Genomic DNA, 23869 nt, shown 5'->3' with positions numbered 1-23869 from the left:
TGGAACCATTTACAATAAAAAGTAATTATAAAGCACAGTAAGTAATTAAGATAGAATTGTTTACTTGGGTACTTGCTTGCCATTTTATTTTATGTTGCAATTTTAAAACACAAATTGTTTTGTAAATAAGCAATGCATACACATTAGTGGTAAGGATGTTGTCGATTCCATTTTAAGTAGTTGAATAACAAAAGTATAGATGCAATTGGATATTGAAGTGTGGAGACAGATGGGTACAGCAAACATTTTTTCTATTAACATTAGAAAGTTGGTGCTTGTTGGAACAAAGTAAATACCAAATACCTTAAAATAATTTGTGTTGTCTTTTCACAGCATTTGTTTCCGCAACAATTTGTGAAAACAAGAGGTTTTTGTTTAGAAAATTCAAAGAAGAGAACATTTGTTCACATAAGGGCCCACAGAATGGCTTGTAAACCATCATTTTCTGTCATTTTATCAAAAAGGACCAGGTCACCTTCCAACTTTTATCAAATGAGCCAAATTTTGCCTTCCAAACTCTACAACAACATAATATTCTCTATGAAACTGTCCCTGAGGATAGCCCCATAATTGAACCATATTACTAAATTGTATAGTAAAGTTATTAACTGTAAACATTTTAAATGAAGATGTTAAAACCTTTGCCTCTGGAAATATTGTATTTTCTGTCTTTAGTTGTGCTCATATCTGTTCTCTATCCAGAATTTAATTCCTGCTGGGCAAAAGTCTTAGCTTCTGCGCTTCTGACTTTTGGAACAAGTTTCATACACCTCTTTTTGTCTCATCAAATCTCCAGCAAGTTTAAATTCAGCTCAAAATGCATCACTTACAATTTCACTAAATCAGTCTTAAATTCAGACTTAGTATTTATTCCAGAATCCTGTGTATGCTTTACTCTCCTCCTCTGACTGTTGTAAATCCATTTTGTTTATTAAGTGGTATGCAGAATGAAATTGCGATGACATTTACAATGATCATATCAGGAAAGTGTTTTCATCAAAGGTTGCAATGAGATGGTAGCTGGTTGCAATGAGATGCTGAGTGATGAATAAGACAGTCTGGTACTGGCTGCATCCTTCAACATGTTCTGTGCTTTGAGAGATTTGTTTGCAGAACTGAATTCTCTGAAGAAAGCAAATTGGTCCATTTACTTTGAGAGTCTTTATTAATGTAATTAATGGAATGAGAAATTCCCTTGGGAATGGCAGTGTTTCCTTTGAATTTAAATTTAATTTTTATTTCTGACAGAATTTTTGTGAAGATTTTGAATTTCCGTTCACCTCTCTTCATCAGCATCGTTCCATCCCAAGACTTTGCTGTCAGTTCCAGGAAGGTGACCATCCCACCTGCTCTCCTTCAGAATATTTTGAATCAGACCTTTATCCTCAGTGAGGAATTAATATTATAGAAGTAAACAGAATGGCTCAGTGAGGGACATCTTCCAAACCAGCAGGATAATGGTCTGCGCCTGTTTTAGCAAGCCGTTTGGAGCTTAGGCCCCCATATTTACACTACATGGGGTTGGGAGTTTTTCCTTCAGACAATATTTCATCTTGTTCCCTGTGCAAAGTGTCCCCAACACAGGCAGTCCAATGACATCCAAAGAACAAATTGTTGATTTAGACCTATATATACCCCCACTTCCCAAAGAACTGGATCATGTTTCATGGGTATCTGGGATGGAGCTTCTTCTGAATCTAATTCATATGCACAAAAGTTGCTCTGCAAGTCATAGAATCATAGAATGTCCTGATTTGGAAGGGACTCACAAGGATCACTGAGTCCAACTCCAGTTTCTGCATATGACAACCGCACAGTTCACACCATGTGTCTGCAGGTGTTGTTCAGTCTCTTCTTGAACACTGTCAGGCTTGCGGCTGTGACTAAAGTCAGACCAACATAATGTGAGATTCACTCCCAACCACACCAAACCAAAATGTTAATCTAGACACAGTCGATTTGTTTTCTTTAACTTGATTCAGGAACTAGAACCAGGACAGTCCTGGCGTCTGGCTACACAATAGCAAATGCCAGTCCCAATGCCCTCTCTGCCAGTGAAGAGGTTGGACTGAATAATATGTATCCATGGATGAACGATGTATCAAATTAAACTGAATCTCTGCCATGCCAGTAGGCCTTTGAGTCTAAGTTCGATTCAGAATGGAGGGTGATTGCCATCACTATTTAGCAGAACTTAATCTATAAAGTGGCATATATTGCCTTATACAACTGGTATGTGAAGAAGCATCGGTCCATTAGGGATGATTTCATGCTTAACTAGTACAGAAGGTTAGCAAAGAATGTGATATTCCTTATAAAAGGTGTAATTGAGGTAACAGGATAATTTGTTTTAAAAAATCCTTAACTATGTTGTAATTAATACCCCGAAATCAGAAAGAAAAATGATGCAACTTAACAGTCTTTAAACTTCCCCCCGGCACACACACATTTTTAGCTCCACTGGGTGGTTAGAGGACAGTCTCTTCCTTTCAGTTCATGCCATTTTGTGCTCAGACTCAGGTAAGAACGCTAGCACAGAGTTCTGCTTTGGAGGCTTCATGTTGTATGTGGGAATTACATTTATTAACAACAACTTATTTATCTTATGAGGATGTTTATTAGTTGAGAACTTTGTAAAAATTGCCAATTTAATCTAAACACAATAGATTGTCTTCTCATTTACATTTACATTTATAAAGAAAATATATGTTGTTTGTTTTTTGCATGTGAAGTTCCTTTCAAGTGATCCAATTACATTTTCACTATTTTACTTGCCTTAGTGTAGGTAGAACCTATCCATATGCTCTGTTATTCCCTTCCGTTAATATCAAGTAGGTATCTGGTCCTGGAGCCATATCTGCTTCCATTTATGTGGTTACAGCTGCCAGTAACATTAAGCCAGTATAGAAATTGGATCCTTAGGTATTATCTCATTATTAAAACTAATTATGGGAGAGTTAACAAAAGCTGAGTAAGCACTGAATCATAAGATCTTGACTGCATCCTTTACCAGCATTCCAGCCATACCAGTATAGATGGCAGATTGGACTGCTTATTTTCATTGGTTGCATGTTTTTAATTCTCCTTACTTGCTAACTACAAAATACATGCTTGGAATTTAAAATCTCTAAACCAAAATAAAACTAAATAGAAACCCTGTTAATCCAAAATCAGGATGTACTATAAACACGGAGCTACTTATCTGATTATGTACTTGCTCGTTGTGTTACATTGCACCACAAAGGACCAGCTCAAAACTGGTTAAGCACACAGCTAAAGCCAGCCATATCTTTGCACAGAAATGTTATAATACTTGTTAGCAAAAGGAAACTATGCTTATAAATTGTACTGTCAAAAAGAATTCTTTTAACTGCATATCCCATCAACTAGTAATTGTTGGAGTATTCAGTCTGGAGCTGCAGAAGAGCTTTATTGCTACTTCCTGGTCCTTGAAATTCTCAAAGGACAAGGATTCATTTACAGAATGAAAATGAAAAAACACAGATGGCCAGTGTTGATAACCATACTAAAAGCAGTTAGGGCCAATCCTGGAAACATTTACTTACACAGATAGCTGCTTCTCACGCAAATAGTTCTATTAAAATAAAACAGATCAGAGATATAAGAAAGGGACAAAATACATATATGTCAGAAAAATAGCTAGGCCCTGTAGCTGTATGTGTATTATGTCTAGTTGAAAGCATTCTAACACATAGTCATATTCTTCAACATTTTATTTCGTGAAAATGTATCAATCTAAGCTTTTCCCTTCCCTGCTGCAGAAGTGATCTGAAGATGTGTAGAAGAGTGTGAGTGCTTCTCATCAAATCTCCAGATAGTGGCAAGTTGAGACTCTACGGATCAGCTAATCAGTAAGATCAATTTCTGTTTAATTTAAATTTTTATCTATAGGAACTCATCTTAAGATTTTATTGCTCTGAGATGAGATTAAATCCATTAAAAGAGAGTCTATGAAGAACATGAAACACTTCTATTGAATATTGGGGCAGTGTCTATTAAACTGGAAACTGAGGATGTAAGATTCTTTCATAGACTATTTCCTTGGGTCTATAAATCAAGTGTGCTGGAAATCCTTACTAGTGTCAAGACCACCCATTAAACATCATTTCTGCTGACAGTTCCCTTCACTGATTAGAGGACAATTTGTGTTTCATAGCCATACATATTAAGAAATGCCCTACATTCAAAACCTTCCCATGCTACATGTGCAAATTTTTGAGAGGGCACAGCATTCATCAGTTTTTTTTATAATGTTTCCATAAGTAATGAAAATAATTGATGACATAGGTTCCTCTAGTTCCTTCTCTCCCTTTGGCCTCCCCCACACTTAGTCTTTCAGTTTCCAGGCCATTTGCTCTCTCTTTGTCTGGATTTTTCCCTTTACACCTCCCCTTCATCCCTTTAACCTCTTCCATGACCTTTGTTTTCTTTTCCCTGTGTGTTTTTTTCCCCCTCTGTTTGCCTCTGTTTCTCCCACTCTTGTTTTACCACTCTGTCTTTCTCCTCCTGCATTCTCTCCCTCCATCCATCCTTTCTTTCCAGGCACTGTGTCAGAGAGGGCAGCATTAGTGATGAGATTCATTTTTTCTAAGGCTGCTGATCATGGACTGATCTTTTAAAATATGATGGTTTAATTAATATGTCTACATGTACTATGCCTGAGTACCTCTACAATGAGAATCATTGTACTGTGGAGCAGATAGCCAGAAAAAAGAAAGCTTGAGCATGTCCTGAAGGTCAAATGAATGTGAACAAAACCTTAAAGCTGATGATAAATTCCCAGTATCTCCCAGCCCAAAGTGGGCATGTTTTCCAGGACTGAACACAATACAGTTTTCCACTGGGCTTTGCCACCAGTTCATCATGTAGCTACAGCTGACCTCATGTATACTTGCAATTTTAGTTATTTATGCATTTGGAACTTGGTTGCATTCATTTTAAACCTTTTTTACATTGCTCTTCCAATTAAAGGGGACCTCTGAGTAGCTGTAAATTCCATTAATATCTCAGACTGATGCAATCGGACATTAGAGGAAAGTGGTTTCTGGCCCCTGAAATGCAGCACAAATTCAGGATGGAATTAAGAATGGATGGATGCCTTTTCCAGGGGATGAGCTTTAGTAGTTTCAAGTTACTGAGCTGAGTAAAAGATTAACTGTGTGAAATTTTGTGATACAGGCTACACCTGTGATAAGCTTGAATGCTCACAGTGGTCACTTATAACCATAAAAATCCATCCATCTTTACATAGTTTTTCTGTAGATCTTTTTTTGTTTGTTCATTTGTTTGCATAATCCTCTAAGAGATATAGAATTTTGCAATGGTAGGAGAATAAAGATACAGTAATGTTCTTCGCTTGGTTTGCTTGTTACCTGTGATGAGGATTCATGTGGAAAATAATGAATAAGTTTTTTGGAAAATTTCTGTGAGGGACCATCAGTCTGAGCATGATAGATTTATTTTGTATTTATAAACCCTGATGTTTCCAAGGCAGACTTTTAACGAAAACTTCATGTTCATACCCAGGTCACTGATAAAAACAATTGTTATTCAGGTGCTCTGATTAACTTAGTTCTGTGAGATACAGCTCCTGGTCCTTTTCATTGGGCTGAGATCTGCCTCAGTCCTTCTACCCCAGCCTCCTTTGCCTCTGAGAAGAAACTGGCTGGGAGATAGGAATATTGATAACTATGCAATTATGGGCTGAATGCTCTATAGATCTTTTTAAAAGCAATAATAAAAATGCGTGAGTAACAACAGATAACCGTGGGAAACCTCTCTTGCTCCTATAAAGACACCACTCAAATGAGGTTTCTTTTTCTCTCAACAAAAAGAAGTTCCTTAGGAACTTAGGTCTAGACTGGGATTTCCTTAAGTTTTCATCCTGGGTAGATAAGCAGAATGGGTACAATATTAACTAGGGGCTGCAGAAGAAAATCTTCCTGAACAGCCTCAAATAAAATATCCCTTTGTGGCTGTTAGAAGTTTCTGCAGACTGCTAGTGGCCTGGGAGGAGGAGGGGTTGGGAGAGCATGTTTGGAAACCTTTAAGCTAATGATAACCCTGATCTGGATCAGTTATAAAAACACAAAGGTCATACTCCAGTAAAACTTCCACACTGGACTGACAAAGCATTCTGTCTTTGAAAACCAGGAAGAGTTTTGCATAGATTATTCTCATAAATATTGCAAAAAATGTGTATGGTGTGGCCTCCAAGCAATGGTATCAGCTCAGCTGGGGGAGCTGTGAGCTCACATCCTGGGGTGGAGTGTGCAATGGGGACTCTTTATGCTGGCCTAACTGCCAAAGAAAAGTAGGAAAGATGTGTAATTCTGCCCTCAAAACTGAGACGTGTGTGTAGTTTTGGCCTGTGGGTATGTTTGGTTTATGAACACAGCATAATCAACCTGAATTTCTCGGGCAAAAGAAAGGGGCAGGGGAGAAGGTTGAAAATGTGTAGTTTGTGTTAATATTTTTTAACAACCTCAACATTTATGTAGGTCAACAAAATCAGAAAATTTACAGCAAATATTTTTCCTTGATGTGCATACATGAACAGAAATTTATTGCAGCCTGTTTGGGAGTATAACTGTATCCAGCTAAAACTGAGAATATATTATAAAGTGGGTGTGGGGGATTGTGTCCTGGGTTTGAAAGAACAAATAATATTCTTTTAAATTTAAATGACATCTCAGTTCATAAGTGTGCACTGAACACAGATTCAATGTTTATTACTTCATTGTTGTTGGTTTTGTTCTGCTTTCCAAATGGGCCCTTTCAAATTTTTTCCTTTTTTTTTTTTTTTCCTCTCTAATCACATTTCATGGCTTTCCTTTGTGGCTCCTTGTCCCTTTTTTGTATATTTTTCTTAAGTATTGTTCAATTTTCTCCTTCTCCTCCTTGGATTTCTCTTATTTCTCTTGCTAACGGTGTTCTTCTTAACACAATAATACAATTACAGGAAAAAGGTTAGTCTGTGACTTTACAGAACACCCTATAGTTATGGCATGTGTGTCAGGGAGCTGTGCCCCACACAGCTCATGGCCAAGCTGCCTGTTGGGAGCTGGTGGGTGAGCATGGTCTGCCATCAACCTTCATTAACACAGGCTGGAGCCATCCAAACACTGAAACAAAACAAAAGATTTCAGTCCAGTGTTCAGGTCTGTTCTTCAGTCGTGTTTAGTTTACTAATGCAAATATCCCATGCTGCAGGAGCCCAGAGGGAGCTATTTTCACAGTGTGGTTGGTTAAAGGCCATTGCTGGTTTTACTCGCTGATCCTTATATCCTGTGTGCATGTAAAGTGAGTGCATGAGGTCTCCCCAGAAGTTAGACTGCAAGGGACATCTCCATCTTTTGTCTGGAAATCTGCAGCTGATGCAGCCTTGCTCAGCACAGATTTTCTACAGCAACTAGTTTCTGCCTTGGTTTTGTTGTTGTTGCTGGGGCTGGTTTGTTTGTTTGTTTTCCTTAAACATACTCTTGCAATGTATACTTGATGAGGTAAACAATTTTAGTGCTTTTTTAACAATAAGTGTTTCTTGGTATTCAATATTTGATTGAGCAAGTAACCATGACCATAGCCAGTAACTCTAGAAATTCCCAAATTAACCAGCAAGCTGGTGCTATCTATTACCCATAGCTGGCATTAAGATAAAGAGGATGAAGACATAGTATGTGTGCAGAATTGACAAACAAAGAAAATGGCTTTAAAAGATTAAATAAAACAGTAAACATGGCATTTCTACTGAAAATAGTGCCATTAAAAGGGAAAGTATTATGCAACAAAAGCAGAAAAAATAAGGGAAGGTCATTCTTCTGAGTTTCACGGATGTTGGTGCCCATCCCTGGTACCAGCCGTGAGGCAGTTAGTCTGGCTTCTACAGCTCATGCATGAATGCTTTGCAAGAAACTGAAGATACATTCGTATATCCTAATTGTACATATTAGTTTTTATAAGTCCTTCCTTGATGTTCTGGAAAAGCAATTTAGAAAAACTTTGTCCATTCAGTGCAGTCACAGGCTCCATAGACAGAAATTCCTGACACACTGAAATCAGCCTGACTGTGACACTCCTCCCCCATCACAGACAGCACAGTAAATCCTGATGTGGTTTCCAAGACCTGCTGTGGGGAGCTGCTTTTGGAGTCCTTACAAGTTGTAGTATCCTCATGTTATCACAAAAGTAAAAGGCAGTGACACCAAGAGTCTGCGCCTCCTACCTCACCATGGGAGAGCTAGGTGAAAAGGGAGTTCCCTGTCTGTAGTTTCTAGCAAAATCAGGTATTTGTATGTCTGTCTAATTACAGGAGGGAATTGCTGGCATTCATCTACAGACCTTGCCCTTTGTCAGTCCCTTTTTCCTTTTCCTACAGCCCTTTAGCTCCACATCTTGTCACGCCTTCCCAGAAAATGATCAATAATGTATTTGCCTTGCATGGATTCAGTTTAGCCTTGCCACAGCCAACAGCAGTGTTGATAGAGACTGTTTTCAGCCCATTGCCCTCAGCTGGGCAAGACACATGTTTTTGAGTTGTGAAAGCCTGGACTCAGCTGCTAGTGGATATTTAAAAGCTGCATATCTGGGTACCTGGGAGAAGAATCAGAAAGAAACTAGATGACACTGCATCTTCTGATTTGTTACAATCAGGAGTACTCGACTTTTGAAAGTCATACAATTTTTGCTTCACCTTTACTCTGGACAGACAGGCACACGCATCCATAAACGGTGTGCTGGAAAACTCCCAAATTCTTAAGGCAATAGGCAAGTTAGTCTTGAGCAATATCAGATTAATCCATCCCAAATAAAACAGAAAGGAAAGCCACAGAGCTTGACTGCATTTTCAAAGGGAACTTTAGCTGCCAGCCATCTAATCATGTTTACACGTTTCTCTGCTCAAAATGCAAGTCATGGTACACTGGTGAAACAGGAAACTTTAACATTCTACAGGGTCCAGACATCACAGAAACCACCCTGAAAAGATCACACGGCAGGTCAGCTCATCCTGCATTGCTTCAGTCAGGCACCATATGTTTGTGAATCAAGAAACTCATCATCAGTGCTGTCATAGCAGGATTGCAGACATGCCAGATAGTGTGCCAAAACACTGCATAGGGCTGTGTGGGTGTGCAAGTGAATTGCTGTTTAAAAACATTAGCCGTCTAATATAGATGTACTCACTATTAACTGAGAACATTACAGTTAGATAATCCCTGCTTAAGCTGATTTTCAGTTGTCAAACATCGTTTATTAGAGATACAGCGCAATTCTCGGCTTGTCCCATTTTCTTGACACCACAGTACTTAAAAATCTTAAGTCAGTCTAAATTCCTATATCACGAATATAATTTTTTCAAAGAAAAACAAACAAACAAACAAACAAAAAAAACAACAAAAAAGCCTCCTTTTGCTTTCCAGGCGTGACCACAGGCCCATTTAGTCTTCAGCCTATGTTATTCAGAGCAAATTCATCAAACAGAGGGTTTAAATTAGAGAGTAGCCAGAATCAAAAACCTGGATCCTCACCAACCCTCTGACCTCAGGCATGTTTCAATTATTTTCAAAGAGTTTTGCCTTGGCCACTTTCTACAAAAAAGACCAGACCTAAACCCTAGATCTGGACATGCTGAAACTGCAAAGAGATTCAGTTTGGGGTCTAAATAACATAGCCTGGCCTTGCAAAGATCTGAAACCAAGTTTATCATTACATAATAGTGACTTTGGGTGACTCCATTTTGGGGTGTTGGATTCAAGATGAAATTAAGGATCTTGGTTTTTTAAATGTGGGTCCCTGAAACATTTTGAACATCCAGTTATTTTAGAGATTTGTACCTCAAATAACTTACCACTGTTTAAATTCTTTTTCCTCCATACAACTGTTTAATGATGGCCTGGACCTACTTGGAATTCATTGTTTCACAGATAACTAGTAGATTTAATAACAAAAGATGGCAATTCTGTATGTATCAACTCATCTGGCACACTTCAAAGTTTTTGGAAATCTAATTCAGTGTGTATAACTTTATGCTTCTGCTTTACAATTTTGCTACCAATAGAATCTCTATCATTCACTCAGAGATATGCATTGAGGTTTTACACTTCAATATGTACAAAGTAAATCTCATAAGCATGTATCTGTCCCCACATCTTGGCACCACAAGTGTATATATCCTGAGCCTTTGGCTTGCAATCCACAGGGTGTCCTGGAAAATAAACAAACCATCTACCATTTTAGGTAGAATATTCCTTTAGCCCACAACAGCATCTGGCAAGCTAGGTAAGGAGAAAGTAATGTCCTTCTGCAGAGATTCCTGGTCTAAAGGTATCACAACAATTAAATGTTAAGAGAAATTTTGTTCCGGTTTACACCTTCTGAATTATAGCTCTGATGACAAGGAGGTTACCTTTGTGCAAATGGCAACAGAACTCAAGCTTGCTGCTGGATCTCATCCTCACCAACAAGAAGGGTCTGGTTGAAGCAGTAAAGGTTGAGGGCTGCCTTGGCTGCAGCGACCATGAGATGGTGGAGTTCTGGATCTCATGTGGCAGGAACAGAATAGCAAGCAGGATCACAACCCTGGACTTCCATAGGGCCAACTTTGGCCTTTTCAAGCAACTGCTAGGGGAAATCCTATGGGCAAGGGTGCTTGAAGGTAAGGGGGCCCAAGATAGTTGGTTAACATTCAGAGATTGCTTCTTCCAAGCTCAAGATCAGAGCATCCCGACGCATAGGAAGTCAAGGAAGGAAGCCAGAAGACCTGTGTGGTTAAACAGGGAACTGCTGGGCAAACTCAAGTGGAAAAGGAGAGTTTACAGATCATGGAAGGAGGGGCTGGCCACTTGGGAAGAATATAAGGCTGTTGTCAGAGGGTGTAGGGAGGCAACTAGGAAAGCTAAGGCCTCCTTAGAATCAAACCTGGAGAGAGGGGTCAGTGACAACAGAAAGAGCTTTTTCAAATACGTGGTAGATAAAACTAACACCAGAGGCAATGTAGGCCCACTAAAGAATGAATAGGGTGCTCTGGTGACAGAAGATGCAGAGAAGGCAGAGTTACTGAATGCTTTCTTTGTCTCTGTCTGCTCTGCCAGAGACTGTTGTGAGTGGCCCTGTACTCCTGAGGCCCCAGAGGAAGTCAGGACAATGGAAGAGTTTGCCTCAGTTGATGAGGACTGGCTTAGGGAGCAATTAAGCAATCTGTACACCCGTAAATCCATAGGTCCTGATGGAGTGAATCAGCAGGTGCTGAGGGACCTGGCTGAGGTCATTGCCAGACCACTCACCATCATCTTTGCCAAGTCTTGGGAAAAGGAAGAGGTGTCTGAGGACTGGAGAAAAGCAAATGTCACTCCAGTCTTCAAAAAGGACAGGAAGGAGGACCTGGGTAACTATAGACGGTTCAGCCTCACCTCCATATCTGGAAAGGTGATGTAACAACTTATCCTTGGTGCCATCTCAAGGCATATCAAGGATAAAAGGGTCATTAGGGGCAGTCAACATGGCTTCATCAAGGGGAAGTCGTGCTCGACCAACTTCACAGACTTTTATGAGGGCATAATCAGGTGGCTAGATGATGGCAAAGCAGTGGATGTGATCTATCTTGATTTCAGTAAATCATCTGAAACTGTCTCCCCCAGCATCTTCGCTGCTAAATTGAGGAAGTGTGGACTGGATTATCGTGTAGTGAGGTGGACTGGGAACTGGCTGAAGGAAGGAAGCCAGAGAGTTGTGGTCAATGGGGCAGAGTCTAGTTGGAGGCCTGTATCTAGTGGAGTGCCTCAAGGGTCAGTACTGGGACCAGTATTATTCAATATATTCATCAATGACTTGGATGCAGGAATAGAGTGCACAGTCATCAAATTTGCTGATGACACCAAACTGGGAGGAGTGGCTGACACAGCAGAAGGCTGTGCTGCCATCCAGCGAGACCTGGACAGGCTGGAGAGTTGGGCATGGAAAAAATTAATGAAATATAACAAGGGCAAGTGTAGAGTATTGCATCTGGGTAGGAACAACCCCAGGTTCCAATATAAGTTGGGGAATGACCTATTAGAGAGCAGTGTAGGGGAAAGGGACCTGGGGGTCCTGGTGGACAGCAGGATGACCATGAGTCAGCACTGTGCCCTTGTGGCTAAGAGGGCCAATGGCATCCTGGGGTGTATTAGAAGGGGGTTGGTTAGTAGGTCGAGAAAGGTTCTCCTTCCCCTCTACTCTGCCCTGGTGAGACCACATCTGGAATATTGTGTCCAGTTCTGAACCCCTCAGTTCAGGAAGGACAGGGAACTGCTGGAGAGAGTCCAGCACAGAGCCACTAAGATGATTAAGGGAGTGGAGTGTCTCCGTTATGAGGAAAGGCTGAGGGAACTGGGTCTCTTTAGCTTGGAGGAGACTGAGGGGTGACCTTATTAATGTTTATAATATGTAAAGGGTGAGTGTCACGAGGATGGAGCCAGGCTCTTCTCGGTGACAACCAGTGATAAGATGAGGGGCAATGGGTATAAACTGGAACACAGGAGGTTCCATTTAAATTTGAGAAGAAACTTCTTCACGGTGGGGGTGATGGAGCACTGGAACAGGCTGCCCAGGGGGGTTGTGGAGTCTCCTTCTCTGGAGACATTCAAAACCTGCCTGGACGCTTTCCTGTGTAACCTCATCTAGGTGTTGCTGCTCTGGCAGGGGGATTGGACTAGATGATCTTTCAAGGTCCCTTCCAGTCCCTAACATTCTGTGATATTTCTGTGATATCTAAGTGATATCCATCTTAAAGTTCAACCAGTGTTAGTGTTTACTTAATATTGATTATGCTGTCCATTATATTTCAAGCTAAACATCTTGTCCATAACAGTCTGTTACAGTCTTTCAGCAGTACAGTCTATACTTGTTTCCAGCTGTCCTTAAAATAGCACAGCACCAAGACTTGAGCTGTAACAGTCTTGCTGTTCACTGGCCTTTCTCTGTTAATGGCTGTGCTTTTTATATGAACACAAAACATACGTTTTTCATTTCCTTAGAATAGTAAGATATCTTTTTACAGAAACTGCTGCCTAAGCAAATTACAAGTCTATAATATTTCCATTAAGCGATCTTACTTTCCCAATGTCGAGTGTTTTTGGTGGTGTGTTACGAAGTCCAGAAACATGGAGTGAAAATTGTTCTTGTGACCACAGAAGCATTTTAGATTTTTCTGGTGAGGCTCATATCCAGGTCATTTTAATATACGTTTGCTTTATGCTTTCTTTTTCCCTTCGTAAGTTACAGAGATATAGAAGAGATAGACATTTCTTTCTGAAGAATGTTGTCTAAGTGAGAGTAGAGTAACTTTCACAGGACTTCTATTGCACTTTGCCTTCCTGGGAGGAAATAGCTACATGTGGATGGTAGCCACATCAGCACTTCACAACTATCTCAATGTCTTTATGGGGAGCCTTGCTGGCCATTACAGGTTAAAGCCACCATTTGCTTCTGAGGACTGGGTAGGGTAAGAGGCAGAGGAAATGAAGAGAGATGCAAATCCTTATTCACCAAAGTACTTCGTCTCACTTTTGCTCCACACAAAGCTCCTTCTTTTGGGAATGAAATAAGTCTGTTGAGACCAACAGTTTAAAGCTGTCTGTAGTAAAACCTGTATTAAAGACTCAAATATATGGTCTGAGAGCCTGATTTACATATGCGTACAGGTTGGGATGTTGTTGGCTTTTTAATACAGATATTGTGGATCTATCTCAAAATGAACCTCACATTTAGTAGTCAAGTTTTCAGTAACTAGAGGTGCAATTTCACACAGCCATGTAATAACAAAACAACTTTTGTGGATATTGCAGTTGCATGTCTACGACCCAGCCACTTTGAAGACTACCTGGTTGTGTGCCTGTGGCCTGAGAAGGACCAGTTCCCAATGTATGAGGCCTCTGACTGAGTATGTCTGCATATATACAGTCACAGTTTTCTGTAACTTGTTTGTCGCAATGTCTACTTCCCATCTCACTCAACTTGAAGGAGTCAACGAAGGGTCCTTGTATTTTATGAAGCTAAACAGATGTCACTGTGCAAACACCCAAGACAGAGATGGTACACAGAGCTTTACTTGCCTTAGTTATCTCAAAGAAAAAAAAAAAAGCCACCAAATCCGAGAGTCCCAGTTGGACCACCTCCAAATGCAGAGGAATGTAAGGATAAAGCCAGAGTAACAGTTTACTCAGGAAGAAACAGGAACTGGATTTGAATTACAAGGCTGGAAACAAGGTTATGATTAGAAAATGAAATAGAAAATCTACTTCTTCACTGCTTCACTGGCCTGTCCCTTACCTGTAATTTCTGTGGTCTGCTCTGTACTGCAGATGCTGGGGCATGCATGCCTGATGTCCTCTCCCTCAGCAACCAGATGATCTGATGAGACTCAGGTTTCATTTCTGTCACCACAGTTACAGCTCTTAGCTATACTGCCCTTCTGTACCCATGGAAAAAGCCCTATGGCTGAATCAGTACAGTGATATTCAAGTCGCAGAATCATGGAATCACAGGATTGGAAGGGATCTCAGGAGAACATATAGTCCAATCCCCCTGCCAGAGCAGGAACACCTAGATGAGGCTACACAGGAATGTGTCCAGGCAGGTTTTGAATGTCTCCAGAGTAGGAGACTCCACAACCCCCCTGGGCAGCCTGTTCCAGTGCTCTGTTACCCTTACTGAGAAGTTTCTTCTCAAATTTAAGTGGAACCTAGGGATCCTGACTCCAGTCCTGCCTGTCCTTCCTGGTTAGAAATGCCACTGCTGTACATTTTTCTCCGACTTCTCCTTCTCCAGGCAGCATAATATAACATGAGAAAAGTCCTTCTCAGTGCTGCCATGTTCACACTCTGCTATGTATTCACTGTAAAACACTTCCGTTTTGTTTAACGGTTTTGTTTTGCTACTGGAGACCTCACACCCACAGGGCAGGTCAGGCCACTGTGTGCATTGACTCAGCAGCCTCTGTCCCAGCTTGCTGTGAGCTTCAGGACTCACCTGTGTCACAGGTGAGGAGGTAATTGCAAAGGACTCAGGTTCAAACTGGTTGAGTTCAATACCCAGTTAGCACCAGGTCTGCAAAGGGACTGCAAAGGGTTAGGGCTGATGCTAGTGGGGACAGGCAGCATGGTGTATGCTGACACTGCAGCTGGGCTCAGATTAATCCCAGGAGAGTTCAGAGATAGTACTTCGATTGTCAGGTGCTGATTAATTGGACTGTGGTTCAGAGGTGGTGCTGAGCTAGGGGAAGCAAGTAACTCAGCTGTGTTTCAGTCTGACTTTGCACACGTGGCCTGTGAATCCTTTCATTTAACCTTCTCACTTGCCACGAGTCATGAACCAGCTGGTCAGTCAGATTTTCTGTATCTCTTGGTCTCTTGGTTGTCTGTGATTTCTTCTTTATCCAAACTGCAAGTCAAAGGAAAAGAGAGGATTTGGAGGGGAAAGGAGAAGGTGGAAATCTTGTGTGTGCAGGAAGCAAGGGGGCAAGCAGTTTTTACTGGAGCATCCATGAAGATTTTGAGCTAGTGTTGGCTTTTTCTATCACTGTATCCATTCAAGTGAGTTAGGCAAAAACAGTCAATGTATTTAACTGTGTCTTGCAGACCTGGTCCTTGAAAATGCTTGAATCATGCTGTGACAGCAAACAACCTTTCATTTGGTAGGTTAGATAAAAGTAATGATGATGCACAAATCAATCACTTCTGCCTCAGAAGCAGGATCCATAACTTCTTCTCAAATTTTTCTCTTCCAAAACTGTCTGACATGTCATCAATCTGGCTTCTGCTCCTTCCACTTCACTCACCAGACACCATCCTCAAAGTACCCTTCTCCCTTGATTTCACTGCTCCATCCTCTCCTGACACTCCTTAGACCTCCCTTATCTTCCAATTTTCCACTCTTGTTCTGTGGGTTCCTGTCTTTGTCCTCTCTACCATGTTGGGCTGATCTTTACATTATTAACCCTTCTGTCTTTCCCCCACTTAGCAGCAAATCAGCCTCTCAATTTCTGAGCCAAACTTTGCAGATGCTTTTCCCAACAGATACACCTGCCTAACCAGTTCCTACCCACGCTCCTGGTTGTGTCATCTTCACGCCTCCCTGTTACTCATGCTAAAATGAGTGTTTCTGGTGCCACATGTGATATTACATGTTGGTGCGGATCAACAAACTCCTCTATACTAAAAGCATGCATGGAGAAGGAGAAAAAGGCATTGCACATTGCAATCTGCTTCAACACGCCTTGGCTGCTGTGTGGGAATAACATGGGGGTGGCAACCGGAGAGGTACGAGTGCTGGGAGCGCTCAAAAACCGCAGGCTTAACTTGCCTTCTGCAGGACAAGGTGATTGCTCTGGGCATCTGCCTGTGTGGTGAGTGGAAATAGCCTCCCCTTGCCTGCACTTGGGGCTGCCTGGAAGTTTTGTGACTAGTTTGCATAGCCCAGGGTCCAAACTAACAAGCTCCGTTAAAGATGGGTTATACTGAACGAGCTTCAAACCACCCTCCCCTGCACTTTGTCCTTCTCACCGCCAACATGGACAGAACGGAATTCCTCTCTCTCCAGCTCTCTTCTTCGCACAGCACACAGCACCACAGGGGCTCCAAATCAACTGTGTCCAGCACATTTTTCCCGTGATTTTGTGTGCATTCCTTGGATGTCAGCCGCATGGACTTAACAGAGTTTGTGCATGCTGATGCCTGCATCGGTACTCCCTAGCAGATCCTGCTAGCTGCTTTGCTACTTCTTCTATGGAAAAACGTTTAGCATTTCACAGCATGAAAGTAATACTATTATATAGAAACAAAGCTGGAAATGTCTGGGATATACCCAACGAATGAAAATTCAATACTGAATGACATCCTTCCAGGCAAACTTTTAGTCTCACCTAAAAAATTTAATAGAAAATTCTATCCATATAAAATGCTACATACTGGTTCAAATATTTTGTATGAAGGCACTAACCTTCTGTGAAATTCACTTGGCCCTTTCCATAATGTTTCACAGCTGCATCTGTTTAATATTCTCATTCTGATGGACAGCATTTTCTGAATATGCTTATTCTAGATTACACTTCCTGTCCACCGGTCTGATGGTAAAATTAAATAGAAATCTTAAAAATAGCAGCTGATTGGCATATTGGTGAGAAAACATCCAGAGTTAAAGACTAAAAGGTTGCCTTGCTAGGAGGAGTGGAATTCTTTGGCGTGCCAACAAAGTTGCCAGCTGGCTATAATAGAAGAAAAATGAGCAGAGCATCTGCAAGATATTTACAGTAAGGGTAGAGGGAGGAGGGGAGCAGCCTTCAGAGTTTATCAGTGGTATGCAGAGGTCAAAACGTTTATCAAACCAATTTGATGTGAAAAACCCTAATGAGAAAGGGATTTTGAATTTTCTGAGCATGTCCCAGTCTGATGTGTTGCATCTTCCCAAGTGCACTTTGGTTCCCTCAGGAGCAGGATGGAGGGGAAGGGAAGGGGCAGCGGGAGAAAAGGGGATGAGGCTGAAGGAATCTGATTCCTGTGTGTAGGGCTGTATGGCCATGGCGTGGAACTGCTGGGCTGTTGCCTGTGCACAGCCAAGGCCTTGGCTTGGGCTGTCTGTGTTGCCCTACCCACCGTCCCCATTCCTTCTGCCTTGAATGGATTTCATTATTCCCGTCTGGAATGCAGAAGACGTTTCTTCCAGACAGTAATATACGTATTTAAACAAAGTGAACAGACAGAGGAACTAGATGCTGGTCACCCCCCCAGTCTCAGCTGACCCCTCGTAACTCCTGTCCCTCATGGGAAGCTGGGGGAGGAAGAAAAATCCCCTCAGTCATCCTCATTTTCCTGGATTACTCCATGCTGGAAAAGACAAGACTCCTCTACACGACTCTCTCCTACTGTCCTTCACCACCAGGCAGGTCCTGGTCCCGTTGTTTTGCAGCACACGCTGCTCTGCCCCTCTGTCTGCGATATTCTCTGCAGCCCGTGCCCAGCTCTGCAGCCTGGTTGGACTTTCCAGGGATGTAACACTGGTCATTTCTGCCTCACCTCCCCAGTCTGGGGCTGCTGGAGCTAGTGGGGGATTTCCAGGAATGGGGAAGTTTTCCAGCCTTTGCTCTTGCTGCTGGAGCACAAGGGGCTTTCCAGCACTCAGGCTCTGATTTCCAACACTGACTCAGGAGGAAGGCTAAAGAGGGTGTGTCTTTTAGCATGACTCTCCCACAAGGGGTGAAAAGCGAGCTTTAGATCCCCAGTTTTAGATGAATTCAGATGCTCAGATATGAAGGGTATCAAAGATGACATGAAGCAAATTTTGTCTCCCCACTTTTCTGCTCTTGCTTCTCATATATTAAAGCAGGTCAGTTCAGGGTCTCAGCTTTCACTACCGCAGAAAGCGTGCAGCTCCTAATGGCCACTTCTTTCCCAAGGCAGAGAGAGTTAGGACTCTCCTCAAAAGAAAATTACAAATTTCATTGCCAGGAGAGCTGACCCATCTTTTTCCCTGTCTTCCCTCTGACCACTCTTCATCCCATCCAGCATTTCAATTATACTTAACCAGTTCAGCCAGAGGTGAGGTGCTCAGACTGGTGAGGGTGGATGGGAAGGGTCAGTCTGAGAAAGAATGACATTTGCACAGTTACTGGGCAACACAAAGAAGCGTGCTTGTTGTGGAGCTCCTTGCTGAGCCTTGTTCAGCCCACCCTCGGGGTGATCTGGGAGGCAGCAGGACTGGTGCACAGCAATCTCCCACCACAGCCATTCCTGGGGGATTAGTCACCGACTTCTCAGGAAACAGGATCCAATCCTGAGGGTCTAAAACTTTATTCTACGGTTTGTGCAGGATGGTTGGGGTGACTCTTCTGAGCATATGCAAGCACAGTACCGGTTTAAGTAAGAGATGTTGGCTTTTTTCCTCCATGCCCTGCCTGAGGACATTTTAGTGGCTGGTAGTGACTGTTCAGATGAAGATGAGTGAAAGCACTCTCTAGACATTAGCCATGACCAATGGCAATTGGTTTCAGGCTTGTGACTACCAAGTGGCAGTGGCAACTCCTTGTTCCTCACTCTGTCCCTATACTGCTTGCAGCTTCAGTGTACATTAGAGCTGCTCTGGCTGCTCTCAATGAAATTAGTTAATCCTAAGAGACCAAAACCACAGCAAGACTAGACTGTGTACAGTCTGGTTTCCCTGCTCTCCCTGCTCCCTTTTCCTGGAAAAACTGCCGTTCTCTGAGGCTCAGGCAGATGAGAATCCCCCAGTCTCCCTGCCTTCAGCTGTGTGAAAACATCTATACAAAAACCTGTAGTAAAGTGCTTGAGTTAAATGCAGGTAATAAAGTTTGTCGAAATCAGTAGACCACATACCTGCCATCCCATAAAAATTACATGAGCTTATTCACAGCATCCTGATGGTAATTTCAGTCCCATACAACTAAAACCAAAGGGAGGTTGTGAGGTGGTTGTTTAGATAAACAGCTACAGGTTGATCAGTATGTGGCAAGCCTGAGTAAGCAAAAGATCAAAAAAAGCAGAACAAGATCCTTCACCGCTCCTGAAGCACCCACACTAAGATTTCATGGTATTTACAAGTCACTGTACTGCCCACCTAATACCCCAAGATATGTATCTCAAGACAGGAGGGACTACGGAAAGTTTTGGAGAGGGCAGCCACAGCTGGTTGGTGCAAGGCATTGTGAAGCCCCTTTTCTCCACCTCTGGTGGAGGAGGTTTTGATGGGGAATTTAGTCTGAGAAAACAGTGACAAATGACCAGTCTGCGGAGAAGGGATTAGGGAGAAGGGGAGAGGAGAGAAAAGAGAGAAGATAATAGGGAAGGAATGTTGTTCTTGGAAGAACATTTTAAAGAGAAAGCAGGTCATGTAACAGCCATCGGCAATACCACTTGCATCTTTCATAAAAACAGAGGAAACCAGCACTATGATTCACTTTGTAGCTTGATACCACCAGTCTTGGATAAAGAGGCAGTGAGGGTCAGGGCTGGCTGTGCAACTGTGTCTCTTAGACAGTCACGAGTCTTCTGCTCCCCTTGTGATTTGATTTACCCAGGAAATGAAGGCATATCACCAAGACTATCACTTCGCTGTGCAGCTTAGCATGTAAGATGGCTTTTTTTCCTGCATCCCTCTTGAAAACAAGGCATAAAGCCACTCTGAAACTCCACAACATGCAGACAGCCCTGCTCCACTCTAGCTCTTGCCAGCCCAGGGACCACGGTGGCCAGGCATGACTGCAGCTCTGAGGCAGCAGCAGTGCAATGAGACGATGCAGAAAATGGCTGTGTCAGGCCATATAATTCCACAGCATGGTGCATAAAGCTGGTGCATAAAGCTGGTATCAGCATCACTTTGATATTCCTGGGTTTCATTGCATTTGGAATTGCAATTACTGCCCCGTTATACATTGTTCCTTCATCTGGGACTCCCGCCCATGCCCATAACTTATTTAACTACCCCTATTTCATCTTAGGAGAAACCAAATCAACTCCAAAAGCATGGGGTCCTTCAGTGCCTTCTTTTGTGCTTCTTTTCATACCTATAGTTGTATTGCCATTGTTTACAAAAATTTTATATGTCCACCAAAAGGACTCGCAGCCCTGCTCCGCAGCAGCCATGCAGGAGCCACCAAACCTTTCCGCTTCCTCCAAGGTCAGTGCCTCCTGCTCTCTAACACAGTTCCTCAGGGCACAGTGTTGCTTCAAAGTACAAATTCCATCTAGAAGGGATCTGATAGCTCATTGTCTGGCAGAAGTCATTTCCTTTAGGTAAAATGCCTTTTTTACACTTGGCAGAGACAACAGTTTCCAAAACAGCTCTCTGCATGGAAGTGTTAGCACAGAGTGTTTTTCTGTTGCTTTGCTTCTGGAGTCCCAGTAGGAGACATAAGGGGAGACTGTTCAGACTGTGACCTCTCGACTGAAAGTGCAGTCTCCTGTGAGCAGCTCCATGGGGTGCGACTCTGCCAGGCTGCTCAGTGCCTCCACGCCGAGCAGCAAAGCCTGTGCCACTGCCCACGTCCTTGTGGTGTGAGAAAAACACTGTAAAATATAGATAGGAAGGCACACCCAGCACTGCTGGAAAAGGAGCTCTGAGAGCTATTAACTCACTCATTTCATTATTCTGCTGTTTTTCTCATGGGTCCTGTAATCCTGTCCCATGAGGTTTTTCAGTGACCTGTTTTCTCGCCAAGCTGCACACTCCAGGGATGTGAAGTTAAACACAGAATAACCTGGCATGGACAAGCCCATCTCACTCAGATGTGGGCTGCTGGGGGATGTTCCATCCCACCAGAGCTGTGACAGGAGCAGGCAGCTGAACAGACACCACTGAACACAAGCAAGAAGCATGGGGTGAGAGGTAGCCCGCAGTAGCCTCACCATACTGGTCTATTCCCCCAACACAAAGGGTGGCTTAAATATCTCCCAGAGGTCCACATACCACAGCCTGCTTTTCCTTCAAGGCAACCACAGAATAATTTATTTGTCTAAAGAAAGAGGAAGCAAAGTTTTTAACTCCTTGCTCCTGCAACTGGTCAGTAGATTGCTCCCTCGTGTAGCTACCTACCAGGTGGTCTAAGCCTCCCAAGTCAGGGAGCTCTAGAACTGTGGGATGTTGTTATTTAACTCTTCCTTTTCTCAGAAGTGATGGAGACCTCCCTCATCACAGGAGGTAACAACTTAAATCACCACAGCTGTTCCAAAAATGGTCAAGCCCTGGCAGCTGTTAGAGATTTTAGCTATATGATCTCCTCAGTTTCAGTACAGCTGTGCTGAAATAGCTTTGCTTTGGTTTGTGCTGCAGACACTCCCAAGCAGCAGTTCACCCTTGTTTTTCAGGGTCTAAGTCTATACCCACATTGTGTTCCTAGCAGCACTAACCACAGGACTCTTGCTTACGTTGAGATGTTTCAATTTCCATCGCAGGCTCCAGAGGAACTGCCACTGTTTGTAGGCTTTACTGTTCCTCAGCATTGCCACCTTGGCATATGTCACATGGAAAACGCAAACAAAGCAAATACTGATGCTGCAGGGAATGTGCTTGGCAGTGCAAAGGCATCATTCTGCTCTCTGCCCAGGAGCTCTGCTCTCTCCCTCCATCCCACCGCCTCTGTCTTTTCTGGGCCATGACGTTTTGCCCTCATAACTGTCCTGCTCCATACCTTATCCAGCAAAGATGACTTCACTTGTCAACTATGCAACAGGCTATTATTTATTATTCTGTAAAACATGTCGAAGCTTTAAGAAGGTACATGGCTACGTTTCTACACCCCTGTGGCAAACCTTGCTCCTTTTCACTGTCAGGAGATCAGAGATTTCTTGACATATGCACTGTTTACAGGGTGGGGAGGGCTAGGCTGCAGATTCTATACTAAATGCCTGCAGAGGAAGGCATGCCTGCTTTTAGGTATCTTCTCATTTTCCAGCATTTCAGTGAGGGTCCTCATTCAGTGTCTGCAGACATTCAGTGTCTAATGGTGTGTCTGTTTAACTATGATGGCAAGTGGTGCTGGTGGCCACAAAATGCATTGTTCTTACAATAAATATTCCCCATTCTGCTAAATGACTACGGAGCACACACAACTTAATCTGGGTTTACTTCGGAGTCCAGCTGCCTGGGGCCCTATTTATCCTCCTTTGAAACTTCTAATTGTGCTGAGAGATGAGACCTCTGTTTGAACTACACTTTTCCAAATACACAAGAACACTTGATATCATTTTATTGCAAGTGAAAGATGGAAAATCTTCTATCTCTTAGCAGAATCACTGGGTCAGAAAACCTAAAGATGTTTGTGATTACAGGGTGGGATACCACTCATGTAATTTTAGCCATCTAAAACCCATGGCATCTCACCTAAGCTATTTGTCTGGTCTCTTTCTATAATCAGTGGAAGGAGATAAGCCTGTCTGGGGATGACTCATTCCATCTATTTTAGAGTGGGGTGAATCACCCCTTTGCAGCTGCCTTTCTCTATCTGTTGACTACAGAAGGAATCAAAACAAATCTCTTAGACCAGAGATACCTAATCCGAAGTAGCTAGGGTTACAGCTAGAATCGCCCACTCTTGCTATTACTGAGCAAAACTGAAAAACCCTTTCTGCTGCCTGGATGTTGTCATGTGTGGTGAAAGGATTGCATGATAATAAAAAGAGAAGTGATGAATTTTCATCTCTTTTCTACACACTGCTATGAAGGACCCAGTGGTTCCTTTTAACCTATTGCATTCTCACCTTCTGTGTCTTCTTGGATGGCAGAGTTTTCAGCAGTTAAACAGCCTCACGGAGTGCAGCAATTTAGCTGTCCCAGCCCTTGTCCTGCCTGTTCCCACAGCCATGGAGAAGTCACCCACAAGCCACACAGGGGACAGGTAGCGAAACTAAAGGCCATTTCCTCAGCAACTTAGTCATGGACTGCTGGCTGAAGGCAGGAGCAGGAAGAACATAATGTATGATATAATGTATAGAGTAACTATAAATGCAATTAAGCATCACAATGCCTTTCCTATGACTTTGACCTAGAGTTGCCTCTGCTCTGTATTCCCTTTTGAGTATAAGAGCTCACTTCGACCTCACTCGCTGCAGCTGCACATAAAAATATTCCCAACTTAAATATTAGTCCAAGTGAGATGCAAATCTAACCCAGCTTCTCGTGTTCCTGTTGCCTCCTCGTTCAGTTAGAGCAGCCATGGGATGAGATACCCAGCCTTGCCCAGGTGGCCCAGCTTTCCCTATGGCTTGATGTGACTCAGGGCAAGAAGGTCTTCAAAGTGGCATTGGATCTATGTTGGTGGACGAGCAGATCCCTTCTGTGGGCGCGTGGCCTGGATTGGCCCTGTGGGAAC

General features: G+C 42.7%; 1 long non-coding RNA gene across 1 annotated transcript in view; it reads left to right on the top strand.

The window, feature by feature from the left end:
* The window catches only part of LOC135577461 (uncharacterized), a 45889-nt gene that overhangs the window by 9080 nt on the left and 12940 nt on the right, over positions 1-23869 (top strand). Inside the window, exon 3 of the long non-coding RNA XR_010469268.1 lies at positions 3783-3872. This is a non-coding gene — a long non-coding RNA (uncharacterized LOC135577461). The remainder of the gene's footprint in view (positions 1-3782; positions 3873-23869) is intronic.

This window comes from Columba livia, chromosome Z, assembly GCF_036013475.1.
Source record: "Columba livia isolate bColLiv1 breed racing homer chromosome Z, bColLiv1.pat.W.v2, whole genome shotgun sequence".
In the NCBI taxonomy this organism is placed as follows: domain Eukaryota; kingdom Metazoa; phylum Chordata; class Aves; order Columbiformes; family Columbidae; genus Columba; species Columba livia.
This window is presented reverse-complemented; position numbering and strand designations above follow the sequence as displayed.